Source organism: Sceloporus occidentalis, unplaced genomic scaffold (assembly GCF_023333645.1).
Source record: "Sceloporus occidentalis isolate IW3139 unplaced genomic scaffold, rSceOcc1.0.p SCAF_51, whole genome shotgun sequence".
Taxonomy (NCBI): domain Eukaryota; kingdom Metazoa; phylum Chordata; class Lepidosauria; order Squamata; family Phrynosomatidae; genus Sceloporus; species Sceloporus occidentalis.
This window is the reverse complement of record NW_028317031.1, coordinates 6,881,083-6,899,474: the sequence shown is the minus strand read 5'-3', so window position 1 is coordinate 6,899,474 and position 18,392 is coordinate 6,881,083.

Sequence of the window (18,392 nt, the reverse complement as noted above, 5' to 3'; positions counted from 1 at the left end):
AAGAGTTTGTTGGACCAGAAAAAAAGGGCTAATGTCTTGAACGGATAATTCTATAAGTGAACACATGGGGAAAGAACCTGTTCACAAACTTATAGCAACTTGGGTTTGTTCCTCTAAAGCCTCTTTCCCTCCTTGAATATTGTCACCTTGTGACGTGAGATGGCCCATTAAAGAAACATCATATTGTCTCAAGAGGCTCCCTCATAGCTTTCTTTCCTTCTGTTGAGTTAATGTTTAAACCTAGTATAACGTATCATTAAAAACCATGTGTAAAGGATAGACAAACAAGCTTCGGAAATTGTGTCAAATGCCACAATTTGGCTTCCGCATGACTTAGGTAGGCTTTTTTCTGATTCATAAAAGTTCCAATGTTATATTGGACACAGAGCCTATACGCAGTGGGACATTCCTTCAAAGTCCTGCTGACGTATTATCTGCTTACATATGAGGTAATAGCGTTCTAATGAAAATCAACGTGTTCAAAAACAGTTTACACGATAATTTTGTGCGTTAATCATTGAGATACGGCTCCAACAGGGAAGTAGTTCACGTTGGAGGTTGAATTTTTATGAGAAGAAAGCTTGATTATGTCAGTGTTCACTTTAAGGCAAATATGCTTTATGATCCGATTGAGTTTTAAGTACAAAATAACGCAGAGTGGATAGTTTTAGATCAATGTATATCACATAGAATGCATTTGTAACTTCTTGAATGTAGTTTTATTGTCAGCCTGTTGATGGTTAGATCTTCTTATCCTTCTTATATATATCTTATTGACTATATTGTTGTTCACAAGTGAAAGGGGAAGGGACTCTTGACATAGACATGATTGAACTATCCTTTTTAACAGAGAACACAGAAATATCAATTACGTGACCTTTATTAAGGGCTTTTTTAGACCTTTTAGCCCAACATCACATGACAGATGTTCTGTGCTGTCATTAGAACTGATCACATGAGTTATTGATAATCACATCCGGCCCTAGTGAGCCCTTGAATGTCACTTTGTTATTAGAATCCGGGGATATGGAAATAAAAGAAGGAGGTTCTAGATATAATGAGTAATGAAAACCTTTGATGTATCGAACAAAACATACCCTAAAAAAATAAACTATTTGTTGAGGATATATTGTGTTTTAATCGTTATAGGTTTTTTTTAATTCCATTTGCATCAGATAACACATACCCACCATCATCAGATAATGAGTGTGCTTGTCTTTGCGATGAAGTTGCGGCAGATTAGCGTGGGCTACTAAGAGCTAGGAGATGAGCTACCTGTTCCTGGCCGCCGGTCTAAGGGATCGTAAACAGGAAGATGGTAACCACAAAACGATGCTGCACAGGAGACTGATGTCTGCATTCTACGCTATAAACCAAACACATCGTCTAATGAATGCACCAAACCTATTTTAAAGCTGTTTTTCATGGAGGAAACTCATTAGATCGTTAGATACCTATTCTATACCATGTGTTCCTGAGCAAACCCACAGCTGACAAGTCTTCTCCTGTGTCTTGTAAACACCTATTTTTTATCAATGGCTCTTTGAAAGTTTCTTGAAAACTAAGTAAAAAGAGCTAAACAACTTGTCACCATTTTTGAAAATGCAAGTCTATGGGAAACCCTCAGGCATGTCCCTGGCATGCTGTCTCTTTAGTCCTGATAGGAGTCATACCTTTAGCATACCCAAGGGTGTGTTATTAGGAAGCCCGAGTAGTTGTGGTCTTTAAAGTTTTAGTGTAACTTGAGCTCTTTCTATGACCTGGTTTCAGGGAGAATTCAAAATTAGCTGACCTGAGACCCTTGAGCTCGTCGATCTCAGAGACTCAATCACTTTGTAATAGACAAGTTGTCACCTGTTTTATCCCAATTATTGAAGCCCAGCGGTCGAACACTCAGCATGCCATAGGGTGGATACCAGGCATTCTCACTTAAGTGAAAGTAGTTATCACTTTACACATCTTACAGTAAAAAGCTTCATTCTTGGGTGTGAGTCTTTGGCTGGGGTCAGACTCTCCATTGTGACTCTTCAGTGTAAAGTAATCATGAATTAATTTGGTGTATAAAATCAGGAGAATCAGTCGATGTTCATCTTTCTACATGCACTAACAAGGTCTTTGACCGTGGCTGTGATTTTATATATTTCATTTAAATAGGTGTTTACTCTGGAGCAGATTAGCGCAATAAATGAATAGATTTAGAGATGATCTTAGATGAGTACCGTGTGTGTTATGGGGGCACTTTTATCTGTCCGGGAAACTGATTTTCCCCAATATCTTGATTATTTTTCTTCTAACTGTTGTAAGCGGGCAAGGCTTTGGAATATATTCTTAGAGGCAATATTACTGGAACCGAAGATGTTAAAGGGGTCGCTGAGAGTTTTATCATAAACCTTGTTGAAATTCTTTGATAAGTATTCGATAAGAATATTACAGATATGGCAGGCTAAAATATTCTTAGTGTTACAAAGCTTGTATAAGAAAAGCCTTTCTAGTTTTAAAGCTTTCTGTGGAATCCATGTACACGTGGGAATCATTTATCCCTTTAACTCCATGGAATAACAGAACTGGAGATGCTTCTTTCAGCAGCTCGAAAGGTCTCCATGTCTCCGATACCTAAGAACAGAAGTGCCAAACTCAAAGGCTGCGGACCTGACAGAGATTTACGTTCCATCATATGCACAGAATCACACAATATACATTGTGAATCAATTGAAAATGTCTATACTATTATCTTGAAAATCCACTTCGTCCATGTTCACAAAGACTAGGGTTCAGACTATAGGGATATTAGACGGCTGGGGTTGGAATAGGCAAGGAGTGAAGGACATATTAGTTTCTGTTTTTAGTGACCTGGTACCAGTAGAGGAGAGGCAGTCCTGGGAAAAAAAGGGTTAAAATATCAGCAAATATGTTTTGTTATTATACTGCCTTTTCAACATACAATTGTCCCGGACTAAATACAGGCCGGGAGAAATATATTCCAACCTTACTTAAGGTCTGACCCTGACTTTTGTTTATGCTCATTGCAAAACTTAAACATACCGGACTTGTTTAAAAATGAAAAGCACTATTTGAGGGGCCAAATCAACGATGCTACTGTAACCAACAGTGTTAGAAATAACATTTCTATTACATGACAACAGCAACATTGCACATTATGTAGTTAGACACAAACATTTTTTTGCCTAAATGGAAATTGCGGCAGGGAATCCTCCCGCTCCTCTCTCCGAGACACCGCAGTGACTAAGTTACCAAAGTCTGTCTTATTATAGAGATGTCATGTTTCTACAGTTTTAATAAGTATGTAAATGAAATGTTTTTGTCAAACAGAGTGATGCTCAACCATCGCGTTATTAATGAATATTGCTGATATTAATATATCACATCCCTCAGTTTGTTCTGTGCATGATCATGATGGCAGGTACCATACTGTCTTTTCCTTACTCTCACCGGATAAAGGTAATACTCCTCAATCCAAAAGAACTGCTGATTTGCAGCAGCATCCTAGACATATCTCCAACGGGGCCAGGGACACATGGCACACATGGCACTCTGCACTCTCATCTGGACCTCCACACCAAGCCTGGCACGTTACGTTTGATCTCCTTCCAGTTCTTTCCCTTTGGTTCGCTTCCACTTGGTCTCCAGGGGAAGCCTCAGTCTTTGATTCTTTTGGCTGGCGCAGAGTCAGCGACCGCGTTCAATTAGGATCTTTAAAACGTTATTACCAAAACTAAGCCGTTTACGAGACGCATTACAAGCGTATGGTTTAAGATCCTTTACAAATCAGATTATACTGTGTATACTAAAAAGACATTTGTAATTTTGTATTTTAATCTTGGTCCCTCTGGGGATATTATACCAAGCTCTGAAAAAGGCCCAGCTCATCCCAGTACAGGCTGTTGGGTTGGCCTTTGTTTTCCACCGTCTGCCACCGGCAACAAGGTGTGTGACCTTCATTTTGTTCCAGGCGCCCCGAGGCCGGGCACAGTGTTCATGGTAAGACAGATGTCTTTGAACGTTTGCCACAAACCTGTTGGAGCTGGGTTATCAAGCTGCCATGACCCTGCCGATCTCAGCACTGCCAAGCTATTCGCCGTATTCCGTAGAACCTTATATAGAGCTGAGCTTGGCTGTGTGTGTTTGAATCCTGCGTCAGAAATTTGGCAGCTTCTGTGTCCTCTTTGCCACTAACATTAGCTGGTGATATTTACTTTGTCTCAGCCCCTTGGAAGTCCTGACAAACAACATATTTGTTATGGTTTTAGTCCCAGGGATATTTTGTTATAGATAAAAGAAACCGTCTCTCTAAACAAGGGTTATAGATGAACCATGTAAGCTTAGAAGATTATTTTGACCCTGAATAAACAAGCAAAAGTCTTGCATAGTGACTTCTGCCCAACGGGGTGGATATGTCAGAACCTGACAAACAGAGTGTCAAAATAAGGCACACCGAGAATGGGGAGTACAAAAGAAACCTCATGCCATTGTATTACTTAATCATTATTATTATTATTTTATTATTATTATTATTGCTCTTAAAGTCCCTAATGCCTTTGTACCTTCACATTTTGTTTCCTTGAAACGTGATTCAAAGTGGCTAAACCCCATCTACTTTTGCTGCATGTTATCTAAAAGGCGTCCAAATGACTAAAAACTCTTGTTTGGACACCGGGATGATATGCACAACCATAAGATAACTAATGAAATTGAATAATGGGTTTATTAGTTCCATTGATAAAGATCACATGTTCTGCTTTCAATCTTCTGAGCTTTCCAATGTCTCTAGGAGTTAGGTGACCTATTTAAGAGAAATTTGTCTCCTTTCTTAATTCTTTAAGGTAAAGAATTTTAAAGGTAAAGTTGTAATAAAAGAAAAAATAAATTTATAAACCAAACACACCCAACAGTGTCTTATTTGTTACACTGAACTTATTTGTTACACCTAGTGAGTTACAATCAGAATCATACCCCTCTAGAGACGAGTGCATTTTCCCAACTGGTGCTTTTCTTAGTGGTAAATCTTGATGTATCACCAAAGCACTAGCTGTAACTATAAGGGGTATGTACTCTGCTAGTATATCCTATGGAACCTGGAAGCGTAAAGGAGATAATAATTCTCCTATATTGCCCAAAATCATATTTTGTTCTTTCAAAAGAAGGGAATTAGAATAGTCTCCAACCCACCATTATTTGGAAGATTTTCAGAAGATTTCTGTAAAACATTCAAGCCTTCTAGTTGCCAGCAGTAATATTATTAGTAGCCCTGACTGTCAGGATTTGTCGATCCAGTCTTGTGATTTCGTAATTCTGTTATTTCATAGTGGAAGGTTCTTAGAAAGTGCTTGTCGTGTAAGAACAGATAAAAACAGAGAAGTTAGTGGTATTACCGTATTGGCTCGAATATAGCCCGCACTTTTCCCCCCCACTTTAAGTCTTTAAAGTGGGGGTGCGGCCTATACTCGGGGTCTAGCGCCCGACGCCCTGGACATGCAGTCCCAGGCGCCGGGCAGGCAGCGGGGTTAGGATACAGATCCCCCGCAGCGGTGCAGGGAACCTGCATCCTACTCCCCGATACGCTCAGACAGCCTCCCCTGCCAGCACTTCCTACGGGGGGGGTGCCGGCACGGGAGGTTGTCTAAGCGCATCGTGCGCATGGTCACCGGCTGCGGAGGTTGTTTACCCACATCGCTGCAGCCGGTGACCGTCCGCACGATGCGTTTTACCTCTGGCCCCCCCCCCCCCCCCGACTTACCAGAGGAGACTCCCGGGTGTCTTGCGGGGCCGGCGGGGGACATCAAGGCAATACGCGTATACAACTTCCGGTGCCGGCACATCAGCTGAGTGCCGGCACCGGAAGTTGTATACGCGTATTGCGTAGATGTCCCCCGCCGGCCCCGCAAGACACCCGGGAGTCTCCTCTGGTAAGTCGGGGGGGCAGAGTGGCATCATATCTCGGGGGGGGGGAGGACAGTGGCAGCATATCTCGGGGGGGGAGGACAGTGGCAGCATATCTCGATGGGGGAGGAGGACAGTGGCAGCATATCTCGATGGGGGAGGAGGACAGTGGCAGCATATCTCGAGGGGGGAGGAGGACAGTGGCAGCATATCTCAGGGGGGGGACAGTGGCAGCATATCTCGGGGGGGGAGGAGGACAGTGGCAGCATATCTCTGGGGGGGGACAGTGGCAGCATATCTCGGGGGGGGACAGTGGCAGCATATCTCGGGGGGGAGGAGGAGGACAGTGGCAGCATATCTCGGGGGGGGGACAGTGGCAGCATATGTCGGGGGGGGGAGACAGAGTGGCAGCATGTTTTTTTGGTGCTTTTTTAAAGAAAAAAACTTTTTCTTTAAAAAAGCACCAAACTTTTAGGGTGCGGCCTATATACGGGGGCGGCCTATATCCGAGCCAATACGGTATTACCTTTGAACAAATGTTAGTAGTTGAGATGTTGTGGTGCACGTACCCTTTAAGTTCCAGATACTGATGAGCCCAGCCAAGCAGCACACTAGCACGCCGTCAAATATACATTTGCCAGACAACTTTAACTTTTTTATTTCTGAGAATGTTGCCCTACTACAACTTTCATCCAGAAAAACACAGCATATAATGCTCTAATACATCCCAATATCAGCAAACGTGAACGTCAAAGCCTTGGTGGACCAGTGTCAAACATTCAGTGCCGCGATGGTCAAAGCAGAAGTCTAACAAGACTCTCTTTGTGGTGTCCCCTCTTTTCAGATATTCCAAAAATATTCCCAAAGAAAATAAACATTTTACAGGAGCTTAGGAATTTCTCATTCCTGTGCTATCAACCATGACATTGAATATTTGTTTTCCATGTCAGCTGTTTAGTTCGTGAACGTAATTTAAAACCCGTTAAGCAGTACATGCGTCTGTTTGATTCTGACCATCACAGTGGGGTTGTGTAATCAGTTTATTAGGCACAGTTTGCATACGCTTGCACATATAAAGCATGAAATGATCGTTATAGTTTTGATTTGAGGGTATACAGCGAGCCTTGTGGCAAAAAGCTGAGTGAATAATGATGAGATGATGTGGTCTTGCTAAAAACACACGGGGGGGATATATGGTTTTTAAAACTTTTACAAACAAAATGTGGGGATTTGTATTCAAAGTGAGTAAACCCCTTGCACATTGTGATATCTAAGTGTTTGGACACTGGGATGAAAAATAAAGGTTTTTCGGTATCAGAACAAAAAAACACTATGAACAATATTCAGCAATTATCTTTTCTGCGTTTTATCATTAGAGGGACAGTCTAATGTTTCTATAATGGCTGAAAACAGGTGGAAACTGTTAATATTTGCACAGGATTATTATGAATCCTTCTATGTGTTTGAATGCACATAATATGCATATGAGGACTGCAGTTTACCCTTACGTCTATGGGCCATGGCATATTGGGTAGGGTCAATGTGGCCCCAGATTTCTTTAGATTAAGCCAGTAACATCACTAGCATCATCGGGGAAAGGGAAAATACCCCCCCTATAATTCAGGGGCTGTTACACTCCTAATGGATGCTGCCCTTTGACGTACTATAAAGGCGTGGCATGCTTTACCTTCACAGCTAGTGTTTGTAATTTATGTGTACATGTGTTTAATATTATTTGTATACTCCACATTTTACAGTATAATAAAGGGAATGTACAGGACACAAAGTAACAATCTGGTTTCTTTTCAGCTCAGAAAACTGAACTATTAAAAAACAAACCAGCAACTCCTTCTGAAACTCAAGGCAGGCTCAAGAAGAAGTGATAGAACTTGTAACTCCTACTTAAGAAAGTACCCCCTGGGAGGACCATGAGTGAGAAATGCGGTGAGAGGATGTTGGTAAGTGATTTGGAATAAGTTCATCTCACCAACATGACAGGCAAGCGGGAGGAGACATATCGGAGTCTATTTGGTGAACATTTTTTATTTTTTCTCATTTTTTTCCCGCTTCTCAGTTTATGAGCACTAGATGATATTTTAAAAGGCTTTAGTATTTAGTAATTATTAACTAACGTGAACATGACTGCAGTTTCCTCAGATCAGTTAAACCCATAACCCAACAGACTTTACGATTTTAGCTTGATGTCATTGGTACCTGCCAAAGCTCCCGAGTTTCCGTCATCTCTAAGCAAGGACTCCTAAACTTGGCAAGGTCTTTTTTTTACAACCCAAAGAAATAGCGTATTCGTTCATTTTAGAGGGTCCATGTTTTAGCTTCCCATCTCAGTAGCTAAGGTCCAGAGCTTAATGGAAGACATCTTTCCGAATGCTGGTTTTTATCAGTTGCACTGCAATATCATCGGATATTGTTACAGTGTATCAATGTGTAGAATTTTACCGAACTTGAAGAAGTTGGAGGACAGAATGAAGGGGGGGATAATTGCAAATTTAGGGCAACTGACAAGCAATATAATTGGATCGCACATGGTAAGTCGATCTCACATATTCTGTAGGTAGAGTTCTGTTTCGTAAACACAGAGGATGCCGGAGCGTTCTGTCTCTGTGGCTTAAACAGTGTATAAGGGGGTTATGGGAACCACAGGGAGACCTCTGGCATTCGCTCCCTTTATCATCCAAGGCAGATGTCTCTTGGTGTAACTGGGAAAGTGACCTGATAACTCAGAAATCACCCCACCCAGTAACCACGCACGTAACACGCTGACACGCAATTCCGCCTTAACCTCTGCATTCATGGCTCTTTGAATCTAGCACGTGACAGATGGACATTTTTTAAAAAAAACCTCACATGCAAGAGTAAAAGATTACGGTGGAAAATCAAACATCCGCTTATTTACATGTTTAGCAGTCATGGTTTAAATACACAGAGCGGAAACCGGAAAGTGGTGGGGTGAGCGGTAAAAGCTGTGAGAGAGTTCATTTTGTGCAAATTCTTAAAGCTTTGGATGGGGGAGTGTGGTAAATTAATTTATTCTATCTGTTCTTATAGATTATGTAACAAATAGGGGTCATAGAATGATGAACTTTCCCCTAGTTGTATCATGTTTGGAAATGCAGTGGCTTAACTGTTCTGATCATGGCCTGCTAGCCAAGTGGTCTAGGTGGGACGATGGCAAACCTTGTCTCTTGTGTTGCTATATTTTCCCCAAGATGTGTCACAAGAATTAAGGGAAAACATCACAAGATGCATCTTCTGACACTGCTGTCACCTTGAGAGGCAAAAGCTGGATATTGATGGCACTTCAGCCTTATGTGAAGTACATCCTAAGAGGGAAACTTGCCCAAGGCAGTATATTTCTGTATATGCTGTAAAATAACGTTTCCTTGTTAAGCAGATCTTTGTAAATGTTTAGAATTCTGTTTGGGGGCTTATCATGGGCTACTGCATAAGGTTTTGCTCAATGCTCACTTTGGTACCCTTGTGCTATAGTTATGTTTACCCGTGCAAGGATTGTCTTATGGAAAAGTGAAGCTGTGTGATAAATATATGCTCAAAAATAATGTCCAACAACAAAACCACCTCTGCAAAATATAAAATAGACACTTTAAACTTGTTCCAGCTTATGTAGCAAAATCAATTTTCCTTCACAAATGGTCAGAACTTTGGATCAGACCTTTGATCTAATAGAGCAATGAAGAGGCTTTCAAGTAAACAGGATTTATTACACAAAAGAAGTGCATAAAATGTCTTACAATTTACAAAGTAATGGGTCACCCGGGTCTCTACTCCCAAGTCCCAAGGATCTCATCAATCCTCCCTTCCTTTTTCAAATAAAGCTACTGCCGTGTAATTTTGTAAGAAACAAAAAGTTGAGATCTTCTATAGATACCGTAGCTAACTTTTCAGTGCTCGTTTTTTTTGTATTTTTTTAATTTTAACATAAAAAAATAGCAGTCTAAAACCTCAGCCCTAATGGTGTCTCGCATGTGTTTTTGTAACCATAGGCTTGTTTGCCCAATTGTAAAGTTGTCCCCATGAAGACCCTAGCAGGCGTCTGTACCACCTGAAAGGTATTCAAGAGCAAAGGTCTAAATGTGGAGCAATTATTTTTGTGATCGCACCAGACTTTGCACTTTTTGCCGGAGGTTCTTCCTTATAAACATGGCCCAATGTCCCTGTTTTTCATTGTACAAACTTAACCTCAGGATCAATACACTGTGGTCGGAGAGGAGTGGGAAATTATCTGTGGATTCTGTGCACCCAGGGTCAGATGTGACCTGATTGGCTATGCCAGTGATGATTCTCCAAATTGTGCAATGTTACAATTCCTAATATTTCTCTTCCCCGAATCAGGAGGAAGTTACACAAACAAAAAAATACAAAGTGGTTGTTTGCCAAACGTATTCTTAGCAACACAAGTTAATCAGTACGTCTCTTGATGTCATATGTTTTCTTTCACAGGGTTCGGAGTGTACACCTGTGTTTTACTAGTTATTGTATTTATCTCATACATCTCCTTTAATAATGATGTATATTAAAAAAAGGTCTTTTTCAGGATATATAGAGTTTTGGCTGTATATTTGTTATTTTGCTTTATACATCGACCTCTAAACCTTATTCTGTTCTAGATAAATACATCAATGGTTTATGTCTTTGCTCAACATTGCCAAGTTTTTTTCACCATACAACACAATATCCAATCTGACCAGGGCCAACAGTGATCTTTTATAGGGATATTACATTTAAAGATATATTCCTGAGGTTTGTTCCCCCAATCCTGTGTTTAGTGAAATGTATTATTGAGTATTATTTAACAATACACGAGAAATGTGTTTTACACACTAGTGGTTTTGTGTTGAGGATTTTTGACTCCTTGTGTTATATTAGTGAGGGCATGTGAGTGGCTGTTTGTGTCCAATTATTGTTTTTGTCCACGGGATGTATTAGCTGAGCACAGCAAGTGCAAATGTTCTGCCTTTTATCTGAGGTCATGCTTTCGTTTTGACCTCCTCCACTCCCCTACCAGGAGACCTCTCTTTACCCAAACGCAATGTTCTCCAGCCTACAGCATCTGGCTTCACAGTTGGAGGATTGACTATGCCGTCCTGGTATTCCCGGGATCAGGCAGGCAAAGTTCAAAAAGTGGACCTGCCAATTTAAAAAAAACTTCTTCGTACTCGATGGAGCCTAATAACGGTCCTTAAGCTGCTTTGACATTTCTTAGTAATGGTTATCTGGTTTTAAGGATATTCTAACACTACGTTTCAACCTAATCGATGAGCAGTCCGTTACATCGGCATTATGTTTATTAAGTGAGCTGTAAAATGTCAGATTTGGAAAAAGTGACAGTTCCACCTAATGTGTTTCTGCCACCGACGGCTTAAACCATTTCTCCAGTGCCGACCTTGGGGCTCTTGGCGATCTTTTCTAATTCCTCTACCATTTCTTGTATTTTGTATTGCTACACCTAAGTCTGTCCCTTAATTTGGCCTTATTGGTTAGATAAACAATATTGAACTTATTTTTTAGCTTTATGATCTAATTAGACGATTACCCCTTTTATTGTATCAGTGCACCTTTCCAGATTTTTAAAACATAACCGGCTGTCACATCAGTCAAGTCAGCTAGAAGAATTTTAGTCCCTGTGCCAGATTCCATTCATTAGTGAGTCCTTCTGTCTACTGAGGGTCTAAAATCAGTGGTCAGTTCTTTTTAGAATCCAAGACTCCCATTATCAGGTGTCTGTATGTATACTGCCAAAAAAGCATACGGAGATGTATCAAGAGTAAAATTTGAAAAATAGAAAAGCTTGTGTTATCATCATATTTGTCTTATCATATTATATAGTTGTTCTATACAAATCAAAATAAAATAAATAATCCATTTTATAAATCCTGAAAGCCAACAGTTACCTTCAGTGTGAATGTGGCAGAATTTGGCATGGGTGTTGATATACATATGCAGGATTGGGTCTTATTTATTATCCATGTTTGTAACCTGTTGTAAGGAAGAGGTTAATCCTCAACTATTTCTGTCTCTGCCAATGAGAGAGAGAGATCAGCACAAGCAGAGTCTGAGCCATGATCAGCAGCCCTCAGGGGGTTAAATTGAAAGCCACAGATGGGTACTATCATATGCAGTCATCCGAACATGCAGAACAGTTCTATGACCTGGAAAGCCTGCCTCCGGGGGGCGCTGAGACAGCATTCCCTCGTCCGTATGTGTTAACCTTTCCTTAAACAGTGTCACCTTCCTCCCATCTCTTACTACCCTAGCAATATAATAACCCCACTACATACCACCCCCATACCCAAACGCCAATCCTATAGGTCACCAACTAGTTTATACTTGATAAAGACCTCATTGTGAGGTCGAAACGTTGTTGTCCTTCTCTTTCAATAAACCTGCCTGAGTGGAACCCTTGAGTGCCTGGAGCCTTTTTCTATTTTGACCAACTAGTTTATAGGCTGAAAACTGAAACACAAGTAAAGTTACTGATCAAAATATCCATAATTATTATTCAATACCCCAAATTTCCCATGCTACATTCGTTTATTTACAAAACTTTATGAATATTTAATCAAATTAAACAGAAATGTCTTATTTTAAACAATACACTATTACTGCCAAACTAGGCAGACATTAACACCCCTATGAGTCTTATGAACCCAAATTACATGCAACTACCCCTTAACCAAATAACCCATTTCTCATTCTTTCTTCACTTAACTTTTTGGTAGCACAAGGTCATGCTAATGTTTCCACGTAATTAGTAGCCTCTCTCGCACCTGTTAGTTTAATTTAGCGATCGCTATATGCGTCTGACCCACCAGCTTAGAGGTTTTTGCCTCTCACATCGAGAAACAGCTGACCATAATCTGAAGCTTCACTCTGAGCAGTTATCACGGAGACCGGGCCCAGACTTGACGATGGGCAACTGGGCAAATTGGCCCCCCACATACCTTTCTGCTCGCGCCACCGATGTTGTCCTTTACCGTACATTAAAAGTGCCAGGACCCAGTCTGTCCTTGACCGGGTTCATCTGCTGCGGGCAGAAGAGGTATTTTCCATTGGCCCGAAGCAATACTGGCCGGCACTTACGTCTTTATGACTCACTACAACACGGTGAGGGAAATCGCATCTGGCCCTCTGCCCCCAGCCAGTGCTCTGCTGGACGGAGCGGAAAGCCTCTCTGGCCTTTTAAATGAGCAATTATCTCTTGGTAAATCAAAAAAATATATATCTGTTTGGGAGGCAAATGTGTTAACTAGAATTAATGTCAAACATATTTGGTTTTTTTTTATTTACCGTATTGAATTGACAATCTTTATAACATCCGTTCCATGCCGGTTTTGGTCGTCACTAAAATCTTAAGCAACTTGGTAAAGAGTTAGTACTTAGTTTGTAAGAAAGGGGCATTCTTGGTGTAAGAATCTTTAGTAATCAGCTGCAGTTTGAATAGGGCATTTACTTCTTAATAAGACTTTAAAGGAATTGTCTACAATGTAACAATACCTATTTAATCAGAAAGAGAGTCAGTCTGCGTTGGCCAACAATCTTTTAGAAGGTGTTTTAGAGTGTAGCGTTGGTTACACGTTACACGTTACACGTAACATCGTAGCACCCCTGATGTAGATGCCACACTGGGAAGCTTTGCTGGTTAGCATTACATGTGTTATGTCCAGACACGTGGACAGACACGTGACTTGCGCATCCAACACGGTGTGTTTCCTGACTATTTAGTCCGGATCCCATATGTTCGTCCTATAGCAACCATCTTTTGCCCCCACTTCATCCATGCTCTTTGGACGGTTGTTTGTGCTTCGCTTATCTTCTGGACATGCTCTCCCATGAGGGCACTTTGTAGTTACGCACGCGGTAACAGCTGGGTCCCTCCAAGCTAAATACTCCAAATGTGTACTGATAGTCGGAGCGAGAGACGTAGAGAGAAGGAGAACGGAGTCCAGAGCAGAAATAAAACTGGGGGATGGGTTGCCACCGTAGAACACAGCAGAGAGCCTCGAATTGTGGGCATGAGTCATTCTGATATTGGTGGAGGCAAATAATGGGGGTCGGGGGGGTGCTGTATCCATCCCTGCAAGTGAAGCAGCATCTTAGAGGCAGAAACCTTCTGTGACATCAGTAGTACTCTAAATCATGTGTTCGATCTGAGAAACTAACATATATATAAGCAGGGACAGCCGGCGAAGACCATTTGGTCCACGTCTGTTAATTTTTTATATTTATGATAAAATTGCAGACCTCATCTGATCTCTGGCATTTACTTTAAAGTTGATAAGCGCATTCGGTTATTCAGTTTGCTAGAAGTATCTTAATGCTGGGATATACCCTCACTCGGGTTATTGATATGACCCCACAGTGCATTGCTTGTGGATAATGTTCTATGCCGCAGGTCTTTTGTAATAGACGTGAAATGTTTCCTTTCCTGGACTCATATCCATTTGTACTATAGGCATCTTTTTGGTCACAGCTTGACCAATTTGTATAGAATTTAGGAGCCAAGGAGACATATGTTGAGCTACTTGGTTTCTTTAAAGCGCAAGAAAGCGTGATAAAACGCTCATATAATATTTCTGTATAAAATAGATGCCAGCAGTAACATTTCAAGTCTTGGACAAGGTTGGGTTGTTTCTGGTAACCAACTAGGCAAACATTATAGCTGACCTGGCTGAACATTATACCTGACCTGCTTCAGAAGCTCAGATTTAGGTCTTTAGTTTTTCATGTAATGTGGTATTGGGGGACGTGCTTTTCTCCCACACTCTTTTATGAAGTCCAGGCCTTGATATGGACTACTGAGCCTTTCTATCAAAAAGGGAAGACACTGGAATTTTCCGGGACAGTAACCATACTCAAAATCTCAGTGTATTGTAAGAAGCGTTGCGTCAATAATAATAATAATGTGCGTCAAGCACTCCAATTAATTGGAAGTGCTCTCTTGCTAAATCTCTGCTCACTAGTTTAACTATGCTTCATACAGGGTCAGCTCAGCCCTGTATAGTGATGTGAAAATGTTCAACTCTACTGCAAACTCTTAGGTAATTAGACATTGACTCATCCTGGTGTACATGTTGGGGGGTATTTAGTTGGTGAGGTAAGCAAAGTCTGAATGGGGCTGTTACAGTAGTCGTAGCACCGCCTAATCAGATAGTCCATCGGCACAATATTCAGAATTTCCGTTACTGAATTATTACGTAAAAAGTTAGTTTGTGCAGAACACTTCGGCTACAATTTTACAACGGAGTAAAGACTTCTCGGTTTGTCATATACTGGATGCTTTCAGCAGGTGTATAGGCTTGGTTGTGTTTGGAAAAATACCACAAGTGCTCTAGGTTTTTAAATAGTCCACGGGTTTCCCAGTACATGGTGTCCACGGTCTATATTTGTTTCTTGCTGGAAAGCTGTAGGGGTCGTCATAAAGCGTGCCCCTCCTGTACCGGTGACCACATATCATGGCTGAGCTCGCTACCCGTGAGCAAAGTGTAGCGTGTTTCGTAATACTTCTCAAGTTTATACTCTAGAGTGTATGTATATATATATATATATATATATATATTTATTATATGGATAAAAGCTTATGCTGTAGAAGACCATTCCCAGATTCTACCACCAAATTCTGACTGCTGGATAATCTTAGATTGTTGACACTGAAGATAACTGTTCGTAATATCTGGTTTGGCCATCACTACGATCCAAAGCCATTGTGTTCTACTTGTAAGTAGGGCGGGCGCTCGATTCCTCTAATTCACTTCCATTTAAGATATGGAAACAATACTGTAGCGCCGTATAAAGCCACTCATCATCTCCAACGGTCATTGTTTAAGACGTTCAAAGCAGTACGTTTTGGATTCCGTTGGAATGAGGAATTTTCCCCAACGGCGTGAAGGTTGCCTTCCTGATAACATAGGAGGAAACATCTCTTGAAGCCCCTTTTTGTGCATCTCAGGAAATTGCATTGAGAGCCCAGAAGAAGTTGAAATCCTTGCCTGTGTGCATGTGGTTTCCTTAGTGAAGGCAGCTCTCCTCTCGGAGGTGGAGGGCCTCTGTGTAATCGGGTGTGTAATAGATGCAGGGGGAGAAGGAGTGTGAAGCAGCTGGATTCCTCTAATGAGACTTCATTAAAGGACACACAGAACCCAGTTTGTACTTTGCTGTCCCTAGTTTTACAACTGCCGCTGCTTAATCCATTAACCTTTTACATGCCAGCAGCGGGACGCTGTCTTCATTGCATGAGTGCCAACAATATGATGGCATGTACAGCATGCGAAATGTCCGGCGCACTCAAGCAGACGGCAAACTATTAGCTATGAACGAACGGAAGGGATTATATGATTATAGATATTGTAACACAGAAATAAAACAAAAATGCCGACATTTTGAGATGTATCCCCTTCTCATCCCAAAACAGCTAAACAATTACGTTACAAACTCACGTGTAAAAAGGAAACTAACGAGGAACACAATGTAACATTATCGTTGTGCGTTCCCACTTTAAATGCATGCCTGAGGGTACTTTTCCAGTTTACTTTCAATGTTGTATAAGTAAGATATTTATTCAGTAAACTCGACAAAACAATTAAACATTTAAATTAAAATGCCCGTAGTACTTCTCCTGCAGGGAGACACTTGCTACACGTCTGGCCTTCTACTCTTTAAAAGAGATATTTTATTGATCAGAAGTGAGACGGAAGCGTTTTACACCCTTTAAAGCGTTTGTCGGAGATTGAACAAGTAAAAGTAGCATATTGTTGGTCTCGGCTGTGACTTTTGAGGTTTGTTAATATGTACACTTTGGACTCACCACTACTACACTTTTTCTGTTGATTGCTTGACATCTTGCATCCGAATTGCTCAGGTTTTACATTAATAAAACATGGCAGCGCGCTCGTTGTTGTTATGTGTTTGCTTTTTAAGTATATCATGTTACAGAAAGTACATTGTATTGACTGTTCCATGACTTCGGGAGTGCTGAGGCTTGGCTTGGGAACAACATTGTACAGGCTGCATTATTCTTTAACTATACCTGTAAGACCTAAGCCACGGTCAGTACACCAGAAATGGTCCACAGTTTGCTTGAAGGTGGCTATTAGGTCATTACAAGGACACGTACCTGTTAATGACGCTAAATGAACCTTTGATTATGGTAGGGCTCTAATACATTCTTCCTGGCTTTCAGATAAAATTAATTGACAAAAATAAAAGACCCCATCACTTGTGGAAGGAGCCATGCGTAAAATATAGATCGATAAAGCAGATATATACTGGATGTGAATCCCTTTTGTATGTATTGATACAAAGTATCTAATCAGAAGTAGCTTGCCTGTCATTTCAAGAACATGGACAAAGTAGTGGCCAAATCATAAGCACTCACCAAATGGAGTGCATAAACAGCTCACTTTGGGGGCTCGGGAAATGCTATGTAAAAAAAACAGCTCCATATTATCTCTGATGCCTCCTGTGGCCAAGTGGAGAATAGCATGTAAAATACCGGTATCGTTCCCGACACACTGTGCTTTTAAAGAGAGGACTGGCATGTGACTGTGACAGTGCTATTTTTTAGCTCAAAAAGTTAATAAAGGGTATATTTGCAAAAGGCAAATGAATCATAGCCGTATAGTAAAAGCTGCTTTTTACAACATGTTATTTTTACTTCTCACGTAAAAAAAGGCTTCATAAAGTAATGCAGCAGGGTGGTGCTGGTGACTTCTCAAACCTAGGCCCTATGAGGTGTTACCATAGAGTTTTTGAGGTATGGGTAGTATATCCGTGACTACAATCTATACAGCCCTGTTGGCCTTATGGTATATTGCTGTCCCAGCCTCCCTGAATTTTAAGAACATTCAGTGTTATTAACAGTTACAGAACATATACAATATGAAATTATGCTTTATTGATTACTACATAATGTTTTAATGGGAATGCTGAAAGGCCATATTATGACCACAACGCACGTACTCAGCCATCATACGGGGACCATGTTATAAGGAGTATGAATCCCATGGCAAAGATCTGAATATAAACACTATGGAAACCAACTCAATATTCTTAATGTTTGCTAACCATTGACTCCATTATTTCCCTTTGCAACTAAAACGCATTGTGTGTTTTACCGGCTATTTTATTTTTTTGTTCGTTTTTGTTCGCTTTACTTTGTTCTGTACAGACAGCCACTTGTGGCACAATGGTTTTGTATTTTGCACAAAATATAGATGATATGATACAGACAACTTTCACAAACTGTGGTCTGATTACCAGCAGCAGTTACGTAGACGTTGTGTGTGCTCCTACGGAGGAGTGCGTAGAAGAACCCGTGGATTTCAGATGGATTTCAGTATACACAAAAGGAGGAAATGTATTAACAATATAACTAAAATGTGCAATACATTTAGGCTGAAGAATGGAGGGAGGCACAACAAGTGGTCCTAGGAGTTATATGGAGTCCAATGTCGCCAATG